The 21,934-nt window shown below is 38.9% G+C and overlaps 1 pseudogene; it reads right to left on the reverse strand.

Annotated features, from left to right (window-relative positions):
- Positions 1–34: 34 nt before the first annotated feature.
- Positions 35–20,858, reverse strand: LOC127438063 (aldehyde oxidase 1-like; annotated as a pseudogene).
- Between the last annotated feature and the right edge of the window lie 1,076 nt (positions 20,859–21,934).

Raw genomic sequence — 21,934 nt, forward strand, 5'->3', positions numbered from 1 at the left:
TAGGTGAGGTATTGAAGAAGTATTTTGTAGATCTTCACACTTTGATGGACCAGGGCTTGGATTTTACTTTTTTATCTTGTGGCACCTGTTAAAAAAGTGACATTGAAATTATGAAATGAAACATTATGGTCAAACGGCGAAAAAAAACAAAAAAACAAAAACAAAAGAAAAACATAGTGTTAATACATCATTTGTGAAGTTTATATATATATATATATACACACACACAGTACTGTGCAAAAGTCTTAAGATGCACATAAGATGCTTCACAAAAACATTTGTCTTAAGATGGTTATTTATATTTTCAACTTTAGTGTGTCAATAGGAAATATAAATTTTAGACTCCCAAACATTTATTTTGCAAATAGAATAGAATAGAAGAACAGGGATCCCTGCAACAGATGACATGGTCCCCACAGAGCCCCCCACTGAACATCGAGTCAGTCTGGGATTACATGAAGAGACAGAAGCAATTGAGACGAAATAGAAGAATTGTGGCAAATTCTCCAAGAAGCTTGGAACATCCTATCTGCCAACAACCAAGTAAAACTGTATCCAGGTGAACCTAGGAAAATTGGTGCTATTTTGAAGGTAAAGGTGGTCACACTGAATATTGATTTAACTTTTTTTTTTTTTTTTTTTTTTTTTGTTTACTGAACTTTTGATAAATGAAAACTATTTATGGCAAGTGCCTAAAACTTTGCACAGCACTGTGTATATCACACACACTGGCGGCCAAAAATTCAACAAAGTGGCATTCAGCTGATCACAACGTATAGTCAGGACATTACTGTATGTAAAAAAACAGCACCATCACTATTTGAAAAAAGTCATTTTTTTATCAAATCTAGACAGGCCAATTTCCCAGCAATCATGATAAATTGCTAATTTGGTACTATAAAATCACTTGCCATTATATCAAACACTGCTGAAAGCTATTTGGTTTGTTAAATGAAGCTTAACATTGTCTTTGTGTTTGTTTTTGAGTTGCCACAGTATACAATGGACTGGCATGTCTTAAGTTCAATATTAGGTAAAAAATGGCAAAAAAGAAACAGTTTTTTTTTCTAGAAACTCATCAGTCAATAATTGTTTAGAGGAATGAAGGCTATACAATGCTTGAAATTGCCAAAAAACTGAAGATTTCATACAAAGGTGTACACTACAGTCTTCAAAGACAAAGGACAACCGGCTCTAACAAGGACAGAAAGAGATGTGGAAGGCAACTAAACAAGAAGATAAGTACATCAGAGTCTCTAGTTTGAGAAATAGACGCCTCACATGTCCTCAGCTGACAGCTTCATTGAATTCTACCTGCTCAACACCAGTTTCAAGTACAACAGTAAAGGGAAGACTCAGGGGTGCAGGCCTTATGGGAAGAATTGCAAAGAAAAAGCCACTTTTGAAACAGAAAAAACAAAAACAAAAGTTTAGAGTGGGCAAAGAAACAGACATTGGACAAAGATAATTGGAAAAGAGTGTTATGGATCTTAACCCCATTGAGATTTTGTGGGATCAGCTAGACTGTAAGGTGCGTGAGAAGTGCCCGACAAGACAGCCACATCTATGGCAAGTGCTACAGGAAGCGTGGGGTGAAATGTCACCTGAGTATCTGGACAAGCTGACAGCTAGAATGCAAAGTGTTTTTTTTTCTTGCCTTTTTTGCCCAATTCCCAGTGCGCTCTAAGTCCTCATGGTGGCATAGTGACTCGTCTCAATCCAGGTGGCGGAGGACAAATCTCAGTTGCCTCCATGTCTGAGACCATCAATCCGTGCATCTTATCACATGGCGTGTTGAGCGTGTTAGCGCGGAGACATAGCGCATGTGGAGGCCCACGCTATTCTCCACAGCATCCACGCACAACTCGCCACGTGCCCCACCGAGAGCGAGAACCACACATAGCGACCATGAGGAGTTTACCCCATGTGACTCTACCCTCCCTAGCAACCAGACCAATTTGGTTGCTTAGGAGACCTGGCTGGAGTCACTCAGCACACCCTGGATTTGAACACACGACTCCAGGGGTGGTAGTCAGCGTCAATACTCGTTGAGCTTCCCCAATTTTTTATGTTATTAATGTCCTGACTATACATTGTGATCAGTTGAATGCCACTTTGGTGAATAAAAGTACCAATTTCTTTCCATAAGAGCAAAATCTATACATTATTCCAAACTTTTGGACACCAGTGCGCATATAATTTTGTATTTATTTATTTTAATTTAATACATAATTCTGAAGTCTTTAAAAGCAAATTTCATGTTTTTTCATGTTTTAAATTTCATGTTTTGTATGTATTTGTTTTTTATTTTAATTAACATTAATACATAATTCTGAAGTCTTTAAAAGCAAATTTCATGATTTATGTCATGTTTTACATTTATTTTTTTATTTTAATTAATTGATAATTCTAAAGTTTTACTTTTTTCCTACCATGCTGGTGAAGCAGTCTTCACAGGCCATGCGTATCTTTTCCGCGGTGGCGGGAGAAGAGAGAGAGAAACTATCGCTCAGGCCTCTCTCTCTCTCTTTGCGGCTGCAATCGCTCCTTTAATGGCGAAGAATACAGTGCAGCCGAAGAACACAGGGGGCTCCCCGATACCCTAAAAAACAAAAAGCCCTATTGACCTGATCCTACAAACAAAACGAAAACAACCTTATTGTAAAGTGTTATAGACAAATCAAGCTCCAGCTTTAGAAATCTGCACAGAACTGCCTGACCTGTAGAGTTTAAAAATCAAAGAATTCTAGACACATGTGTTCATTTTGTAATTTCACAGAAAGGTAAACATTATTGGTTATTTACCACAAATATTGTGCTTAGACTGCTTTGATTCAGCTGTCATTCCATGCAACCCTCTAAACTTATTTTATCGGCATGTCTTTAAAATAGTCATTCAGTGTTTTGTTTGTGTTACCTTTGAGGAGTAGATGGCGTGAGGATTGTCTGCGTTGGTTAGCAGATGGACATTAAGTTGGGGTGGGATGTCACACAGAGATGGGATTTTATACTGAGAGGGACCCCTGGTCAACAACCTGGAAGAAGAGGGGGATCTCCATTGTCCCATTGAAGTTTGGAATTGGATTCTCCAAGGGCTTCTACAACCAGGTGGGCAAAAATTTAAGGCTGAAACATACTCTGTGCAATTACGTGAACGTAGGTGCTTCTAACTACATGAGGTCAAATTTCGTGCGTGGTTGCGTTCCAAAATGTGTCAAGCCGCAATTCAATGTTGCAGCAAGGGGCACTATAGTGGGCATTAATGTGAACTTCTATGGTGAGTATTTTCTTTCTAGCCAACTACTGTCAAGGCGAAGCAACAGGCTGAAGAGAATATTGCTGGGCAAGTATGCTAAAGTCAATATATTTCTAGCAACTCACCTGAATAATAACACATCCAGTTCAATGGCACAGACTTGTGAAGGTAACACTATCGCCCCCTTCAGTATTGAGGTTTGTTTTCACCGCAGTAACACAAGAATTCAGGTTATGGACATTTAAATCGACTGTGCGTTGGCAATGCGTTGGCCTAGCGCTCACAATTTGGTTTGAAGATTCAAGTCGCTTAAAATGTTTTCATTTGGTATTAGTCAATACTCCTGAGAAGAATGTGCAGTCTAGGACCATTTTCTTAACAGTTCTCATCTTTCTTTAATGTTTCAGCAACACTTTACACAATTTATCATTCCACTGACTAGTGTTTCTGACTATGTTCTGGTCAGGGTGCAGCACTGGTGAACATCTACAAAGATGGATCGGTTCTGATCTCCCACGGAGGAACAGAGATGGGTCAGGGCATCAACACCAAAGCCATACAGGTGACAAGATACACCATGAATCTCAATATCGAACTATGGGCCTAAATATAGATTTTGCAGAAAACTTTTAGAACTTACAAACTTGAACAAAATCGTCTCGGTTACTGTCGTAACCTCCGTTACCTGATGGAGGGAACGAGACTTTGTGTCGATGTAGTGACACTAGGGGTCGCTCGAGAGCCCCGAACACCTCAGATCTTTGAGAAAAGGCCAATGTGAATTGACGAGTGGAATTTGCATGCCACTCTTCCGGACATACGGGTATAAAAGGAGCTGGCTCACAACCACTCATTCAGGTTTTTTGCTGAGGAGCTGAGACAGGGTCCTGGCCATTTCAGCGGGTAGTACAGCGTTGTGGCAGGGGGGACACAATGTCTCGTTCCCTCCATCAGGGAACGGAGGTTACGACAGTAACCGAGACATTCCCCTTCTGTCACTCACTCGACGTCGTGTCGATGTAGTGACACTAGGGGTCCCTATATGAAATGCCACAACTAGCTGAACCATGTTATGTGGACTGCCGGTGCAGGTGCAGGTGCAAGCAAGCTGCTGTGTGCGAAGTAGCAGGTGCACCGGTCTGCACGTAGCCTCCCCCAACGCCCCAAAAAACATCATATAGTTCCCAACATCCCTGGTATCTAGTATGGAAGCAGGCCGTGTTATTCGGCTGGGGTCATTTTAACGCTCTATATGTGCCGGGGAAGGTGTTCTTTTCCTATCCTATTCTTTCAGGGGGAAAAGACCCCGCGGTGACCACATCATGCCCAGAGGAGAAGTAACATGTGGCAAGCACGTCATGTGGGCTCAGAGCCCATGGAAGAGGCGCGGTGGTAGGTTCTGCCTGAAAGGTGAGGAGCACTACAAACACTCGACCGGGACAGAGAGGGCTCTGTCGAAGGGAGACGCAGGTATATATCACAGGGGGGTTATCGGAGTAACCGGCACCTGTGGAGCACCTACCTCAGTAAGGGCTTATTAGCACACGTACTGGTTCCGGCTGTGAAATCCTCTGCTGAATTCACGAGCCACAGGGCTAGGGAGGAAGGACATCCAGGGTTCATGGGTTCGTGAACTCGCATGGGAAAAGAAGCGCACATCTTCACCTGTTTGGAGGGGAAAGGCGCTATACGCAAGCGATATACCCGGCCAGCTGTCCGTATTCCCGAACTTACCTGTTCGTACCTAACAGAACATGGGACGAAACCGGCTCAACCCGGAGATTGTAAAATCTCGAAGGTATTGGGTGTCACCCAGCCCGCTGCCCTGCAGATGTCTGCTAGAGTGGTGCCATGGGCCAGTGCCCATGAGGATGCCAGACTCCTTGTGGAGTGTGCTCGTATTCCCGAAGGGGCGGGCACGGCCTGGGCCTGGTATGTCATAGCGATGGCATCCACGATCCAGTGGGCAAGCTTCTGTTTGGAGATAGCGTTCCCTTTCGCTGTCTGCCAATGCAGACAAAGAGCTGCTCAGAGCGTCTAAAGCTCTGTGTGCGATGTGTGCAAAGTATGCACCGGACACAGAAACGACAGGGCTGGGTCTGCCTCCTCCTGGGGCAGCACTTGCAGGTTCACAACCTGTTCCCTGAAGGGGGTTGTGGGAACCTTGGACACAGCCCGGCCAGGGTCTCAGGATTACGTGAGAGTCACCCGGACCGAACTTGAGGCAGGTATCGCTGATAGAGAATGCTTGCAGTTCCCCGACCCTCTTGATGGAGGTGAGTGCAATCAGAAGGGCCATCTTCAAGGAGAGGGCTTTCAACTCGACAGACTCTAGCGGCTCACAGGGTGCTCCGCGAAGGCCCAGGAGGACCAAGGAGAGATCCCTTGAGGGTAACAGGCATGGCCTAGGAGGATTCAGCCTCCGGGCGCCTCTCAGGAATCTGATGATCAGGTCGTGCTTCCCTAAGGACTTACCGTCCACTGTATCATGGTGTGCCGCTATGGCGGCCACATACACCTTCACGGTGGAGGGGGACAGCCGTTCCTCCAGCCTCTCCTGCAGGAAGGAAAGCACTGACCCAACTGAGCATCTCTGAGGGTCTTCAGCTCAGGAAGAACACCAATTCGCAAACCGACGCCACTTCAGGGTATAAAGCTGCCTCATGGAGGGAGCTCTGGCCTGAGTGATCGTGTCTACCACTGCTGGTTTTAGGCCACTTGGGGGTTCCGCGTCCCGTCCAAGGGCCAGACATGGAGGTTCCAGAGGTCTGGGGGTGGGTGCCAGATGGTGCCCCGTCCCTGAGAAAGAAGGTCCTTCCTCAGGGGAATTCACCAGGGAGGGGCTGTTGTGAGGAGTGTGAGGTCTGAGAACCAAATCTGGGTGGGCCAATACAGGGCCACGAGGGTGACCTGCTCCTCGTCCTCCCTGACCTTGCACAGGGTCTGTGCAAGTAGGCTCACTGGGCGAATGCATACTTGTGCAGCCCTCGGGGCCAACTGTGTGCCAGCACATCTGGGCCGAGGGGGGCCCCCGTCGGAGAATACCAGAGCGGGCAGTGGGAGGTTTCTCGGGGGGCAAATAGGTCTTCTTGTGCTTTGCCGAACTGACTCCAAATCAGCTGGACCACCTGGGGGTGGAGTCTCCACTCTCCCCTGAGCGTCACCTGCTGCGACAGCACGTCCACTGTGGTGTTGAGGTTGCCCGGGATGTGAGTGGCCCGCAGCGACCTCAGTCGCCGCTGACTCCATAGGAGACGGCGGGCGAGTTGCGACATGCGACGTGAGCGAGAGATGAATGGAACAGCAGTAGTATTCAGCTCACTAATAGTACAACCGCTCAGCTCCAAAGAAAAAATCTGAATGAGTGGTTGCGAGCCAGGTCCTTTTATACCCGTATGTCCGGGGGAGTGGCATGCAAATTCAACGTCGAGTGAGTGACAGCAGGGGAAGTTCATTTGCTCTTTAATGCAGATCACCAGTCGCATTCTGAAGATTCCAATGTCAATCCACATAAAGGAAACCTGCACAGGAAACGTACCCAATGCTGCACCATCTGCTGCGTCCTTTGGCACAGATGCTGTTGGAATGGCAGTCAAGGTATACAGCCATCCATTTACAAGTATTACAAAAAGGCTTTAATGTAAATATAGCATATGTTTAATAAATTGGCATTATTTTGCATGTAGAATGCTTGTGAGAAACTCATGATACATCTGGAACCTCTGATTAAGAAACATCCCCAACACACCTGGCAACAGCTGGTCAGTAATAGTCACATCCAGCCACTCGTATAATAGCAAGTGACTTTAAGACGCTCAGTGGTTTAGATGTTACAGTGGACAACCGGATAAGAATAACTACTTTTATGTTTTCAGGTGGTGGAAGCGTACTGTCAGAAGATCAGTTTGTCCTCAACAGGTTTCTTCATGTATGTATTTGAGCTTGTGGTTGTATAATGTAGCCTTTAATAAAAATATTTATGACACCAGCTTTAGGGGCCATTCACTAAACATGTTTTGCTGATCTGCGGCTTTAAAATTTTGTAGGCAGCTCTTTGGTCATATGGCGACAGAGTCCCAGACCTTTTCTACAGCCACTAAACAAGGCATTCAGTGTAACTCTAAGTGGCTGTACTTAATTTTAATTAGTGAAATTAAATTTTCAAGTATTTTATTCATTGTTTCCTACATTAAATGTACAAATGTTTGGAATAAATTTAATTTGAATGTTTATACCAGGGTCCCCCACACCAGTGTTGACTGGGAGAAGAGCAAGGGACCAGCTTACTATTACTTTACTTTTGGGGCCTGCTGCTCAGAGGTGGAAATCAACTGCTTGACAGGAGATCACAAGGTGCTCATTAGTTCTAATTTAATAAATCCATAAATCTATATTAATTTAATTTGTCTATGGACAACATTGTAATATTAAGTGTCATATCAGTAAAGATTCATGAGCTGTCACAGTCAAGTGAATGGCCTGAATTCAGCAATAAGATGGGCATTTTTTCGGATTATATGTATGTAGATTTAAAGTTCAAATGTCACAATTTAAAGACTGTGAAATTATTTTTTACAGAACATTAGGACCAACATTGTGATGGATGTTGGTCGGAGTATAAACCCTGCTCTAGATGTTGGACAGGTATGGAATAAAGCGTTGTTGTTGCATAGAAAAAAGTTAAATAATTCATATTTATGAAAAATTATTTAAAATCTTGTAAAATATTAAAAATACTAAGTAAAATATTTTATTCATATTCAATTTTATATTTAAGATACAAAAATAATATTTATATTATGATGTATTTTACTTTAAATTATTTTATATTTAAAATATTAAACAAAACATTTAATATTACTTTTTTTTGTTAAATTAACAAAAGTTTAAAATATGAAATCATTTGTTACATTTTATTTAAAATATAAATTTTTAAATTACATTTTATTTGTACAATTACAGTAAAACATTTTATTTATATTACTTTTTTGTTAAATTAAAAGTTTAAAATATTAAATATATTTAAATATCATTTTATATTAAAATATAAAATATTTATATTAAATTTATTTTATAGTAAATTATTTAGTATTTAAAATTCCATCCAGCAGTTCAACCCCATGGTGGGCATTGAACTGCTGGATATAGAGAAGCTGCTGGTCGTAGTCAGATTTCTTGAGACACTCGGTCCAACAGCGCACCATGTCACGAGGGGAAACGAGCTGCTTGTGGTGGGTGTAGCATTTCTCGTCCTTGTACATGTTGATGTCTCTTACCTGTCAAAGAATCCTCTTTTAAAAACCGTTCCAACTAAAGATCCATCAAGGTTTGAAATATACTGGCAGCAACTTTCACTTACTTACCATACACTTTTTAAAAGTCTCCAAGAAACAATTTGAGATTATTTGTGCTTTCTAATGAGCACAATGATGAAAGTTCATGGATCTGATCATGCAACCTTTTGGTTACCAGATCTTGAACTATTATTCTACAACAACACCCCTGTCTGTTTATTTAACTTCTAATTCTGAAAAGGTCCCACCTGATGTGCAGGCAAGGCACACTTGATGGCCACTTCATGTAACACGCTCTCGATGATGGTCAGCCCCTGAGGTCCACCAAAGCCCCGGAAGGCTGTATATGATGGCAAATAGGTCTTGCACACAAGGCCATGCCCACGTAGGTTAGGGATCTTATAGCCATTATCCATGTGAAGGAGAGCTTTCTCCATGATCTGTTCACAGAGATGTTCGCAATCACATATAGAGGCCTATATATACACATACAGTATATGTAATTAACATACTGAAAAATCAACATACAAAGGAGGATTCATCCAGAGTGCATCCTCCATTGCTGTAGTACGTGATGTCAGCAGCCAGTATGGTCCCATCATTCTTGTATTCAACCTGTGAAAAAAAAGTGGGGCATTAGCTTTCATGGGGTCACACAGTAGTCCAGAAAGGTAAAAAACGATTTCCCTTGATGCCACAGTACCTTATACTTCCCCTGGAAAGGGTGTCTGCCACTTGTGATGAGCATGTCATCTCCTCGATCTAGTACACATCGCACCGCATGGCCAGTCCTGAATGTTTTAGTGCACAGTTAGCTAAATCTTATAAATAATGTGCTATGTAGTATACAGTATGAAGTATATATTAATTTAGCATTGTGTTAAAACCTCCTTTCTATGAAAAAAATCTAAAAACATACTTTCATAAAATTTCATAAAAACACTTAAATATAATACTTAATACAAAGTAATGCATAAAATAATAAATACTTATAGAATAATATGTAATAAAAAATTAATATGAAATAAAACAAAATGAAATTGAAAAAATAAATAAAAGAAAATTAAAAAGAAAATGTAAATAATAATAATAATAAATAATATAATATATATATATATATATATATATATATATATATATATATATATATACGGTATAGCATTTTAAAAAGTGCTGCTTTGACAAAGGTATGTATCTAATTTTTCCATACTTGTAAGCAGCCGTAGCAGCAATGGCAGATAATGATGCAATCTTCATAACTTTTCCACCAAATGCCCCACCCAGCCTCTTCACATGACATGTGATCTTATTGGAGTCAAGTGCGAGAGTGATGCCCACCACTTCCTGTTTAAAAAAAGGAAATCATGGTAATAATCAAGCAAAAGTAATGAATTCTATCTTTTATGAACTATTTTAAGACTCCAAATTAAGTTTATTTTCTCTCTGAGAAAGTATAATCAATTGGTATGATTAAATTAAGCATATTTTATATTTAAAAATATGGATGTCTTTATATTGAATTACATTCATCAATGTATGTTCACAGAGGAAAACAGACCTGAGTATAAGCTGCATGCTGACTGGCCACAGAGATCCAATTCTCCAGCATCTCCCTTAGGAATCGCAATCACTCCCCGAGTTTCCATGTAAAAGTGCTCTTGACCACCCATATACATCTCACCTGTGACACATCATAGACATAATGATTCTGTACATTGTAAAAAGTACTAAACATACAGTACATAAATTAGTTGGATTTTGATATGATTCTGAATAGTTTGAATCAGTTTCAGATTTAAAACAGTTTCAAAATAAAGATTCAGATTCACTTGTTCATACCCTCCAGTATGTGGTCTGCTTTCTCAAAGCCTTCCTCTACATTTCCTCTTTCCAGTTTTCTCTTGGGGTCAAAAAATGACTGATGTTCAATGGCCTCCTTTAGAAGAAAAAAAAAACAAAAAAAACAAAATTGAGCAAAAAATGTAGAATGTTTATCCTTGTTGATGTAAGTCATGTCTTACTAAAAAAAAAAAAAAAATATATATATATATATATATATTGTATGTACCTCTATAGTGAAGAAGACAGGTTGGATGTCCTGATAAGTAATGGCCACCTGCTCTGCTGCTCTTTTGGCTTGTTCTCTGGTCTGGGACACAATGGCTCCAATAATCTGCCCCACACAGATGACCTGGAAACCACAAACAGATAAGAAACAACATTACAATGTACCTGAAATGCAAAGAACATCAGTGTAGCATTTTGTGCAACTAATAAAGCAATTGTTTATGGTCAGAATTAGATGTACCTCAACATCAGAGATAATTCACTAAAATAATTTACTGTCATGGTACTGTACCTCTTCCTCAGCAAAAAGCTCCTCTGGGTTGTTGAACCAGTGTCTTCGATTCTGACCAGGAACATCCTTAGCAGAAATGAAGGTGACCACTCCAGGCATAGCAAGAGCCCCTGATGCATCTATAGAGCTTGTGTAAAGATAAAATGAAGATAATGAGAGCATTGTAGTGCAGTTTTAAATAGTATACATCAAGGAACATTTGGAGCTTTGTGCAAGGGCCTCAGTATTCTTCCTTAGGTCAAAAGAGCTCACCTCCATGTCTCTAAGATTATTTGGTACAGAGATATGGCTGGGGCCGCAGAGGGCTTCATGGAGCCCACAAAGGGCCTCAGTACACTGTCCAATGTCAAACGAGCCTACCCCCCACTTCTCTACAATTTTCTGTGGCCAAGATATGGCTGGGACCCCTAGGGACCCTCAAGGGCCACATTGGGCCTACCAAGGGTCTCAGTACATTGCACTCAGTCAAAAGAGCCCACGCAATGTCTCTACTATGTTCTGGTGCTATGATATGGTGTTCTGAGTAGTTGCTAGGGTGTAACTACATTTTCCACAAGTGAAAAGAGGCCACCCCCAGGTCTCTATGATTTCCTGTTCCAGAGATATGAGCCTTCCTTTTTTTAATGTTAAGTCCATTCACCTGTTTTTTTTCATCCATCAGGCAAAACATCACAAGCCAGGCAAAAATCATACACCGGATCACTTATAAAAGTCATAAAAAACCTCTCCTTATTAATCTGGTTGTTTTGACACCTCATTCATTGGTGAACAAAAAAATTATGCAGGACAAGTAACACCAAAGTTTAACTTGGCGGATAAAGAAGAAATTGGATATTCCCAATGAGGTTTTTGGAAAATCCCTAAATGATAGACAGAGCAACAGTGACAGTAGTGCCTTGCTTAAACAATAAAAGCAATATATTCAGTAATATCAAACATCAACTCTGTTCTTTTTGCATTGATTTTATTGTAAAGAGGTAAAAAAAAAAAAAGTCCTTATCAATGAGGATTCACTGTATTTTTGTATACATTTCCCGAGAGCACTTAAGGTATTTTGGATTCCCAATGGAATTGAAGAAATGATGAAACTCATATACTGTACTTCAGTGTATTAGCTAAATAAACTTGGGTTCCTCCCTTTGATTATTTAATGATTTGGACTAAGAGGGCAGTTCAGTGTATCCCCCCTTTAGTTACACACTTTAGACTCTGGACACTATGACCCTACCCATAATCCCCTGGTAGAACCACCTACACAGGTGAATATAAAGTCCAGGTTCAACAGCTCACAGACACCAAACCTCATCACAAGCGCAGTCTGATCATCTCTACACACTGAGGCAACATGGATTCAAGAGCCTCCTTTTCTATTCTGCTGCTGATGTTGGTTGGCATCCTCCAGGCTTCTCCTCTCATGGTAAGACCCTGTCTAGTCTCACCCTCAACTTTGATGATCAAAATTTCTCAAAGAGTCATTTTAAACACTTCTGTTTCCATTACCAAGAGCAGAGGGTTGAAGACATGTTTGAAACCGCAACAGAAAGTGTAGACATCACAGCAAAGATTTGATGTGCACCTTGATTCCTTTAAAGCCAAAAATGGCTATCACAAAATTGGGACATACTTCTAATATGTGGTCAAACTCAGAATCCACATCTATATACATTGTGTTACTTAATTAATATACTGTGTTTTTCTTTAAATACAGGATCTGTAGAACTATTGATTGACTGATGTTTTGCCAAACAAGAAATGCTCTCTTCTGCTTCAACAACAACTGTTTCTGGAAGAAAAATGCCAACAACATAGTGGAGGTTCCTTACATAGTGAGTAGTGAATTCTGTAAGTGAATCCACTTTATGTACTTAGCATGTCTATGATTTACGCACATGCAATTTTAAACCTACATGGCACTCTCCTGTATTGCCAAATTTTGCAGCGACTTCGTTATTGGTGCTCCCGCCTACAAGAGCACTCTCATCATTGGTGATCTTGTCGTTCCTGGGGAGGGCACTTAAACGTTAATGCCCACCCCAGAAACCCCCCCCCAATCAAATTGGGACATCAACAGTCAAAACACTCTATACGACTACAGCTCCATCATGCAGTATGGAAGAACAGCCTTTGATACCCAGCCTGGCAAAGACATCACCCTACCATTCCTGATGCAACGGTGCAAATTGGACAGAGCTGTGTGGATGTTGAAGCTTATGTATCCATTGTGTTACTAATAATTTTTTAATATTTAGAATAAGGCGTTGTTGTCTTTTATGTCGTTGATAGTGAAAAGTGTGATTGTGTTGGGATTCTGAAAATTAAAGTGAATCAAAGTGAAATATGATACTCATTTTGTTTTCAAATGTATTATTCATAAAAGATGAATGAATGCCATTTCCTTCCACATACATGATCTTTGCATGAGCTCTGGTGCTGGTTACCATGGACAAAAAGAGTTCGCCAGTAACCGAGGGGATATCATCATAATATACAGCTTCACCTGTTGCCTGTTGAAGGGCGGTCTGGTGTACATTGGGACGTCCCACCGGGTCACTAGTAGACTGAGCTTCTGACACAAGCTATAATTTGATTTATAATTAGAGTTTATTTTCATTACCAAGGAAACTGGTGAGAGTTTACTGAATGATAGCTTGAAAAGGTATCAATGAGTTAGTTCTGGTGTAATGAAATTGTGCTTAACTGGTAAGAACATTTTCCTTGTGGTACCTCATTTTTAAATGATTTTAGAGCACTGAGATACTCTAATGGCAAATTACTCACTCCAACTTCCTGTAGTGACATACAGGACATCAAAGCACTTAAAAAAAGCTAATACATGTCATTAGCAGGAATTCAATATAAATTGCCCCCCTTATGCACCAATCATATTTTATGAGCATGATCATACCCTCTCTCTGAGCTCCAGCAGCACCTGCATGTAAAACTTGAAAAAGAAGCTGAGGACAAGAGCTTTGCGATACTCCTCCTGTCCACCAGGGGAAGTAGCGGGCAAGGAGATTTCTTCCTCTAAGAGTTGTGTTCCCTCTGCCAAAAGTTTCTCATCCCATGGTCTGCCAGAGAGAAACCAATGTTCACAAACTGGACATAATGGACCATTAAAGATAAAGCGCTAAAACCTCGCTAATTTGTAACTCTTCAATAGTTGGTCTATTTTAAAAACGTGTGGTTTTTAAGTTATACCGTGTATTGTCTTCCCTATCAAGTGTTTGGATTATAAATAGAGCTGTTCAGTCTTGACTATTTGTAGGCCACCCCGTAAGTCTAATTCGCCATGAGTTCACTCGAAAATTGCTAATTCATTTTTAGAATAGCGGGTTATTTATGAGTGAAATAAGGTCTGTGGCTACAATGGCTACAATGTTCTGCCCCACACAGTTGACCTGGAAGAAACTTTGGAAGAGAGATCACTTAAAGAGACTTTCTTGTTTGTTCTAACATAAATTACACTCAGTCATACCTCAAATGTGAATTTTGAAACTGCTTGTTGCTAGTTGCTCTAATTGCTAAACAAAGACTAAAACAGCTGTCTGATTCAAGTACACTAAACTTGCATCCTTGTGGAAGTTGTAGTCCTTATTAAGCAACTTGTTGGCAATTTACATTTGTGAAAAACTGGTGGTTTCAAAATTCATGTTTGAATTATGACTGTTTGTTATTAATGTTGCAAGAAAAAAACAGTAAAGCCTTATCAAGTAATGTTAACCACAGACCTTATTTTACTCATAAATCGAAAACCCCATTGGACATTCTAAACCATGGCAAGTTTTGGGGCTCCAGACTATAAAGCTCTCTTGTGCCTCTCCTCAAATGATTATTCCTTCCTGTGTACAGGTGTGTCTGGCTTTCACCAGAGTGGGCCCCACACCCCCATAAAAAATATCAAGATGTTCCACCACATTTGAGTCATGTCTGAACGCCACCCTCATGCCAGTGTTCACTATGGAGAAGGCAAACTCTCTGCGCAGCGCCTGGCGAAATGTTGACACAAACTCCCACTGCAAAAAAGAAATAAGCAATTAGCTTTTATGGCAACTGAATTTGTAGTGTAAAAACCCTGGTATAAAGACCAACTTGGTGCTGGTTAGTGCTCGTTTGATGCTGGTCAAGCCGGTGGACCAGCATAGCCATGCTTTCACCAGCAAACCTAACTGGTTAAATTGGTTAACCAGCATGGTCTTTCAGGTGAAGCTGGTAAAGCTAGTTAAGAAGCCCGGTGGGGACACCAGCACACCAGCATCCCATGCTGGGGGACCAACATACAAAACACAACATAAGCTGGTGACCAGCAATGCTGTTTTTTTTTCAGCAGGGAATGCCTCTCAAGCTAGTATAAAATTATACTAGTCCAGTATATAGAATATAGTATATATAATACTAGCATATAGAAGTCCAACGGGCGTTCAGACCGAACGCGTTCTTACATTAAAAAAGCTAGATGAGGCAGGAATAGAATAGAATGCATGTGTCCTAAGATGCCTTTATAAAAATGTAATGACAAATTATAAAAACATGGCGCTCCTGCTGAAAAATATAGAGACGTGGCGCAACAGTCAAAGATGCTCTGGCGCCCATGATGCCCATGTAATTCATGTATACATAGAAAAACAATAAAAAACAGTAATGCAGATGGATGCAAAAGCACGTTCTAGCATTAAAAATGTTAAGCACAGCGTGACAAATGGAACAAAATGCAGATGCATTTTTAAAAGTTCTTTTAACTTAACACATGCTCTAAAAAAACAGTGCTCCTGCACAAGATGTTAAAAAACTGTGAGATACTGTGCAATGGTCAAAGACGTCCATCTAGTTTATGTTTACATAGAAAACAATTAGAAAAACAGCATAAGTAGATGCAAAAATGTTGGCAATTGAGACCGAATGCATTCTAGCTCTAAAAAAAAAAAAAATAGACAGTGCAATTAATAGAACAAAACGCAGGTGTATCGAGAAATTTCACACGCTGTCTAAAAAATGCAGTGCAACGGCATGAGACTGTCTACTGCATGTAACAATGTTTTCATTGTAAATGGCTCCAAACACTGTTTATTCACTGAAACTTGACATAAATGTCCTGTATTGTTGAGTAGGATCTAGCGTTAGCTTTACTCATTTACTCTATTTAATTTGGTTTACTCACAGGTTTTGAGTGAGGAATGTGAATAGCCAGGATAATCTCATCTGGTCATAGAGCCGTTTTACCAAAGCCTGTGAAAAACTCCTCATTGAGACAAATCTCTCGAGTGCCATCTGAATAATAAATAAATAAATAAATAAATTCTCATAAAAAATAAAAAAAAACTAACAAATCTCAATCTCATTCCAGGGTCTTTTCATGTAATATTAAATAACAATATTAGGCAGAGTATTGCATGAATTTAACAGGCAATTATAGAAAAATAATGTAACATTTGTATTTATAAAGCCAATGGTGATACCATTGGAAACAATGTGTAGTGTACACTCCACTGCTGCGAGAATGCTGCTCAGGTCATATTTGGGGTTGGCGCTTATGATATTTCCACCGATGGTCTTGAACGGCAAAGAAAGAAAATTGCAACAAATCTACAAATAATTGTATTATAAATAATTAAATAATACTAAAATGTGTGCATGCATCATGTTAAGGGCTTTAGTTGCATTTCATATATAATATATATAATGAGATATAATGAAATTTAATTTACAAAGAATTAAAAAAGTTTTACCTACTATAGCTACCTATTAAATATTACTTGTAACTTAGATATCCGATTTTTACCTCACTGTGATTTATGTTTGTTACTCACAGCCATGTTGCGAATCTGTTTGCCAGACAAGCACTTTAGAATTTGAACAAGGGCTTGGTAAATCCTGCTTCTTTTGGGTCTGAGTTCCTCAATTCCCTGTTGGAGGGTGTCCTTCAGAACAGACAGATTGCACACTGCCCCTACAGTCACACCTGGATAAAACACAATGTTGTTAAATTTTAATTTGTACTTCAATGTTCACTAAATAAGCATATGAATTGGCAATTTTTTTTTTCTACAAAGAACATCCACTTCAGTTTCAGAGAGTTTTATGAAAGCGGCATTAATTTTTATTTCAGCTCTCTGATTTACTATTGTTTCTCCATTTGATAGCTCTAAGTTCTTGAATGTTTCCACCATAGATGACCACAGGATGGACCATTCCTTTTAGATTCATCTTTGGTCCTGTAAGAGAAGAAAGGTTTTTACAACTGATTAATAGGTTCGTTTGTTTGCTGTTCAATTTTACTTATTCTCCTGAGACACTGCGTCCACATGCGTGGACATTATGTTTTGGCTTTCCTATATGCAATGCATAATTTAATTACATTTAAACTAACTGATTTCAGTTCAGGAGGCTCCTGGCTGTCATTAAAGGGTTAAACTTTTGACGTAATGAGTCATGTGAAAAAACAACATGGTGCCGAGTTTCTCTTTGGGAGACTGGTAAGAAACCTAATTAAGTGTTTACATTGAAACCTGTTTGAGTCAAAGAGTCTCTAGTTTCATCCAATATGCCATTTTAAACATTTATGGCACACTGTTAAGCACAATGACCACTTACATGGACTATAGGCTCATTTTCCCTATAATATCCTATATTCACTGTGCATTATCACACTGAGAATTAATGGATGCATCCAAAAGCTGGAAAATGTTGCTTTCAGAGGCTTTATGTGGAGTCAGGATGAAAATAAATTGCATTTCAAACTGTTCTGAGATCAGTGCAGACAGACAGCACACTAGGGGTTAAGTTATTATTTCATTAGGGAGCAAGGGAGCATCCTATAACTTTCCTATGCAGCCAAGTGCATTCACTCCAAACATCTGGTCAAAAGTTCAGTTTCAGGCTGCAGATGATGTTTGGCAGACATGGGACAATGGTAATCAGTACATAGATTCTGAATTGTTCATGCAAAACTTGCTGGCCATGACTTTAAATCAGAATTATTTATGCAAATTTCTGATGTAATGTCTGTAACGTCTCAAAAACATGAATAACCAACACTCCTGGAAACATGATAACAATTTGATTTAAAAAAATATGACTTTCTATAGCTTGGTATAATTAAACATTTCACAACTTTATCATGCTGTCCACGTATGTGGACATCAATTCTTAGGAAAACTATTTGGTCTAAAAAAACATTTTCATGTTTCCAAAACATTTTCATGTTTTTTAGGGGCTACTAGTTACAAATCAAATAGGGAAATGGAAAATGCACACAGCAGTAACGCTCGGGTCTCAAGAGGTTATACTTTTAATTTATTTCAAGGACATCACTTTTACAATAATGCCTTTTCTCATTTCCATAAATGCCCATTTCAAAACATTTGAACTTCTTCCTGAAACCAACCTAGGGTTGTGTTCCCAACCAACAGAGGTGCATTGGGGTATTCAGCTTTCAGTTTGATTAAGTCTTTCAGGTCTGTTGGTGAAATCCACTTGACCTTTTCGCCTTGGAAACAAAGTTGTCCAACATCTTTTTTCTTTGCCAAGAGCTGATGGAAACAAGGTGGATAAAATAATCAGTGTCCTGAAATGGTAGTACTTTTATCGTTTAATACAAGAGTTCATTAACAAATAATTTAACTTACCAGTAGTTCTGGTGGAAAGATAAGATCCTGAGTTGGATCCAGGGGTAAGAATATATCCGTGCTGAAAAATTCTCCAGATATCTGCCAATAGCAGAGGAGTTATTAACTATGAGTAACTGATTTCTACTAATAACAATTGTTATTTGTAACAATTGGTGCTCAAAAAGACAAGGCTATTGCGTTGGGATTTTTTGCAAATTAACTGTTACATTTCATCATGTTTTCAAGCAATTGTGAGATTTTCTATTGATTATATGGTCTTACATCAGATTCTTGGTTGTGGGAATTGCCATTTACCATGCAACACTGTCCATTTTTCTCACCATTTTGGCAACAGGTGGGAACCTGAAAAAATTGGATTGGATTTTTATTACTAAAAAGCACAGTCAACCAAAAATTAGGACATTTTAGTGACTTTTACTTTGTAGTAATAGTTGAAAGTCCTTACATCACAGAATGTTTTAAATCCATCAATGATCGGCCGGTAGCCAGTACAGCGACACAGGTTCCCTTAAGAGATATAAAATATAATCAGAATATTAAAGTGTTTGAATTTAAGTGTAATCATGTGTGTGTGGTGTAGGTGTTACCCCCGAGTGCCTCCCGAATGTCCTCCATGGTGGGCTGTGGATTGTTCCTTAGTAATGTGTACATGGAAATTACCATTCCAGGAGTACAGAAACCACACCGAGAACCATGAGCCTTGGCTATGCGCTCCTGAAGAACAAAACACACACACACACACACACACACAGGCGTTTTTGTTTGTTTCATAATGCAAGTTATTGTCAACCAGTGTTGGGTAAGTTTCTCAAAAAGTAATCCACTACAAATTACTAATTTATTCTCTAAAATTGTAATTAGATTACACTACTCATTACTTCACTGAAAAAAGTAATCACATGAATATTACTTTAATTTTAAGTAACTTTCTAAAACACTTGTTTTTACATAAAATAAGTTTTACGAAAATAATGTCTATATTTCCGCCTTGTTCACTGTCGCACTCAAGTGCATGTTTCTCACTTACAACGACTGACTAGTAAGTCAGTCGTTGTAAGTTTATGTGTCTGTGACTTGTCAGCTGTCACAGACACATAAACAGACATACATAATGCACTTAATTCAAGTATTAAATGTATTCTACATAAGTAATATTGTTTTAGAAATATGTGTAAACCAAGTAATGTACTTAAAATAATAATTAACTTAATTGAAATTCAGTAACCACATTCTGACAACTTGAATTTAAAATGTAATGTGTTACACTACTTTTTTTATTGAAAAAGTAATTAGATTTCAGTAACTATCTAGATAGGTAAAGTTTGTCAAGACAAACTTTGATGTTGGCTTGACAATGTGTTGTCAAATAGATAGATAGTTAGTTAGTTAGCTAGAACATCCAGTCAATGTAAGTCTACGGGATATTGGAAAATTCCGTCAATGTAAGTCTATGGGATTTTTTTCGAATGTTTGATTGTCTGCTGAGCCAAAACCATAATTCCGATCAGTTAGAACAAATAAAGAGCATTATTCCAGAAAAGTCTGAATGTCTGTGCCAAGTTTGGCGAATGCAGCTTGAAAGAGATTTAAAAAAAGGGATTTAAAAAAAAAAAAAAAAAAAAAAGCAAGCCTTTGTCAAGCTAACATAATTACTTTGGAATCGGACTACAATCAGCAATGTTGTCAACTGCCAATTCACAGTACTAATTTTGAAATCTGATATGTAGTTTGTGTTTTCAGATGAAACGAGTACCTGAACTGGATGTAGTTTGGTCTTGGTGCTTCCAATGCCCTTGACGGTCACCACAGCTGCACCGTGCAAAGAACAAATCGGCTGAAGACAAGCATTAACTGACCAATGACTGAGGAGCAGGTTAAGAACAATGAAACCAGATTTATTAATGACATTTTCTTAACAAATAAGTACAGTTGAAAACACAAAATTAACAGTTTTACGTTTTTGTAAACTTTTTTGATTTGGAGACATCTTATGTTACTTTAAGGTTTATTGCCACTATTTTTGATCAAAGATACAGCACAGTGTCTTCGAGAGGGTCATATCTGGACACCATCACAGTACAGGCTCCACATCCTCCTCGTCCACAGCCATACTTAGTGCCTGTCAGACCCACTATGACAAAAAAAAAAAAAAAAAAAAAAAACAATACAAACATGCAAACTGTGTTTCATTTATGTTATTTTATTTCATCATAGAAAAAAAAAATGATCCGAGGACTTATTAGAATTCATTTGAAATGAGCAACAAAACTTTGTATAATTTTGGGACACACACAAGTGTGTACTTTACCTTTCCTTCGCAGGTATAACACACCAATGAATTAAAGTTACAGGCTAATTCACATGATTTCTTTTGAGTGGAATTCTGGGAGGAATGTGGAAACTAGAGATATACAGGACTTATTCAAACAAATAGCAGTCATAGTGTGTGTGTGTGTGTGTGTGTGTGTGTGTGTGTGTGTGTGTGTACTTACTTAGCCTTTGTTTGGGGACAAATTTGTCCCAAGAAGTGAGCTAAATCGGACAAAACCTCCCTTTGGGGACATTTATGGATGTCCTCATTTGGAAAAACGATCCATACATAAGCTAAAATTCTAATAACGCAAAAAATGTTCTGTTAGGGTTAGGTTTAGGTGGGGGATAGGGTAAGCCTATAGTAATTATAGTTCCCTTTATATATATATATATATATATATATATATATATATATATATATATATATATATATAAAAAAAACAATAGAAGTCTATGGTATGTCCCCATTTTTATATCTGGACAAACATATGTGTGTGTGCGTGTGTGTGGGCGGGTTTGGGTGGTTTACGAGGACATTTTTTTAAGATACAAATGGGTAATTACAAGGGTATTATGCTATAAATGTGATTTATGCGGACATTTCTAGTGTCCCCATAATTCAAATTGCTTAAAAAACATACTAAACGATGTTTTTTTGAAAATTAAAAAATACAGAACGTTTTTTGTGAGGGTTAGTTTTATGGGTAGAGTTAGGGTTAGGGGATAGAATCTACAATTCGTACAGTATAAAAATCATTATTTCTAAGGACAGTCCTCATAAGGATAGTCACACCAGCATATGTGTGCAGGCACGTGCACACATAGACATCAACAAGACAGCTTGTTGATTCTCAGGATGTCGGTGTCCTGTTTTTGGAATTTGTAGGACATATCAGAAGAGATGCTCCACCAGTTGATCCTGATGTACTGGTCACGGTTGATCCTGGTTTGGATCTATCATTCCTGTTGTAACATGATGCTGGTATAATTGATAACAAAGTATTTAAGCAAACTGAAGCCCTTTAAAATTGAACATTAGGCACATAATTATTTTGCCATTATGCTAGAAATGAATTTAAATAAATCT

This window comes from Myxocyprinus asiaticus, chromosome 49 (assembly GCF_019703515.2).
Source record: "Myxocyprinus asiaticus isolate MX2 ecotype Aquarium Trade chromosome 49, UBuf_Myxa_2, whole genome shotgun sequence".
Classification (NCBI taxonomy): Eukaryota; Metazoa; Chordata; class Actinopteri; order Cypriniformes; family Catostomidae; genus Myxocyprinus; species Myxocyprinus asiaticus.